Source organism: Triticum aestivum, chromosome 6A (assembly GCF_018294505.1).
Source record: "Triticum aestivum cultivar Chinese Spring chromosome 6A, IWGSC CS RefSeq v2.1, whole genome shotgun sequence".
Taxonomy (NCBI): Eukaryota; Viridiplantae; Streptophyta; class Magnoliopsida; order Poales; family Poaceae; genus Triticum; species Triticum aestivum.
This window is the reverse complement of record NC_057809.1, coordinates 513,125,443-513,127,972: the sequence shown is the minus strand read 5'-3', so window position 1 is coordinate 513,127,972 and position 2,530 is coordinate 513,125,443.

The window sequence follows — 2,530 nt, the reverse complement described above, 5'->3', positions numbered from 1 at the left end:
CGGCGCCCTGGGACCCGGTGCTTCTCACGGGGCTGCATGCCGCTCCTACGCCGAACAACTACACTGGAGGTGGTGATTGGTATATGGACACCGGTGCTACGGCTCACATGTTTGCTCATCCTGGTAACCTTGCCTCCTTCACTCCTGTCTTCACCGACCGCCGCATCATTGTCGGCGACGGTACCACACTTCCTATCACACATGTTGGGCACACTTCTTTTCCTTCTACTTCTGCTCCATTATCTTTGTCTAACATACTTGTGTCACCTCATCTTATTAAGAATCTCATTTCCGTTCGCTGTTTCACTCGTGAAAATCCTGTTAGCGTTGAATTTGACGAGCTTGGTTTTTGTGTCAAAGACGCTCGAACCAGGATGGTACTTCACCGATGTGACAGCCCCGACGAGCTCTATCCGGTGCACTCGCCTTCATCCACCACCACCGCACCGGTTGCTCTCTCCACTGGTATCGATCTCTGGCACGCTCGTTTGGGTCATCCCAATCCCGTCACACTTCGTCATATTCTTAGAAGTTTCAGTTTCAGTTGCAATAAGATCGAGGATCACACTTGTCATGCCTGTCGAGTCGGCAAACATGTTCGCCTACCGTTTAATAATTCCACCACCATTGTTTCTTTTCCTTTTCAGTTGATTCATAGCGATGTGTGGACTTCTCCGGTTCCCAGTAACTTGGGCTATTTATATTATCTGGTCATTCTTGATGATTATTCTCATTATGTGTGGACTTTTCCTTTGCACAGAAAGTCAGATGCACTCTCTACCTTGACGGTGTTTTACTTCTATGTCCGCACGCAGTTTGGGCGTCCCATCCTTGCGCTTCAAACGGACAATGGAAAAGAGTTCAACAACCTCACTTTCCGCACCTTTTTGTCGCATCACGGCACATTTTTCCGTCTCACATGCCCGTACACTTCACAACAGAACGGGCGAGCCGAACGCGTCCTTCGCACTCTGAATGACTGTGTTCGCACGCTCCTGTTTCATGCCAACGTGCCGCCTCGTTTCTGGCCGGACGCACTCGCCACTGCATCACTTCTTCTTAACATTAGACCCTGCCGCCCACGGTGGAACTATGCACCTCACAATCTTCTCTTTGGTACGCCCCCGTCTTATGACGACTTGTGTATTTTTGGGTGCCTTTGCCATCCCAGCATTGTCGACACTGCTTCTCACAAGCTTGCACCTCGATCTGTCGCTTGCATCTTCATCGGCTACCCCTCCAACTCCAAGGGATATCGGTGCTACGATCCCGTCTCCCACCGTGTGTTCACTTCCCAGCACGTTTACTTTGATGAGCATGTGTTTCCGTTTCACCGGGTACCGCCGGCCGTTCCTCCCGCCACTGGTGACGTGGGCTCCTTGACGCCTCTCCCAGGGCGCTCGTGTGCTTCTCTTGGCGTGCCCATGGCTTTGAGGCGCGCCCCCCGCATGCGGCGCCTCCTACAGTCGCGGCGTTGGCGCCCGCGGCCCCCGCAGCTCCTCCGGCGCCCACGACGTTGGCACCCGCGGCCCCCATGGCCCCCCCGGTGCCCGCCGCCCCCCCGGCGCATGTGGCCGGTCCGGTCACCCACGCCCGTACGGGTGTTTTTCGCCCGAGCTCGCGCTACGCCTCGGATGACTACGTCCATGCGGCGTCCACCTCTGAGCCGCCGCCGTTGCCATCCTTCGTTCGAGCCGCTCTTCGTGACCCGCTCTGGATGGCTGCGATGCAAGAGGAGTTTGACACCCTATTGTGCAACCGGACGTGGTAGCTTGTTCCCCGTCTCCAGCACTCCAACATGATTACCGGGAAGTGGGTCTTTAAACACAAGCTCCGTCCTGATGGTACCCTCGATCGCTACAAAGCGCGCTGGGTCGTTCGTGGCTTCCGACAGCGTACTAGCATCGACTTCACCGACACCTTCGCTCCGGTCGTCAAGCCCGGCACGATACGCACGGTTCTCCACCTTGTGGTCTCCCGTGCTTGGCCGATACACCAGATGGACGTCTCCAACGCCTTCCTCCATGGTCACCTCTAGGAGTAGGTCTTCTGCCAGCAGCCCACCGGGTTTGTTGACCCGACGCTTCCCGACCACGTGTGCCTGCTTTCGCGGTCCTTGTACAGGCTCAAGCAGGCTCCGCGCGCTTGGTACCAGCGCATCGCGACGTTTCTTCACCAGCTTGGGTTCCGCTCTACCCGCTCGAACGCCTCGCTCTTCGTCTATCATCAGGGCTCTGACACAGCCTACTTGCTGCTCTATGTCGACGACATCATCCTGACGGCATGTACGACTGGTCTCCTCAGTCAGCTCACGGCTCGTCTTCGCACTGAGTTCGCCATCAAGGACTTGGGTCCTTTGCACTACTTCCTCGGTGTCGAGGTGGTGCGCCATCCGGATGGCTTCTTCCTTCATCAGCGGAAGTACGCTCACGAGCTCCTCTAGCGCGCCGGCATGCTTAACTGCAAGCCCGCCGCTACGCATGTTGATATGAAGGCCAAGCTTTCTGCCACGGATGGTTCTCCTGCTTCG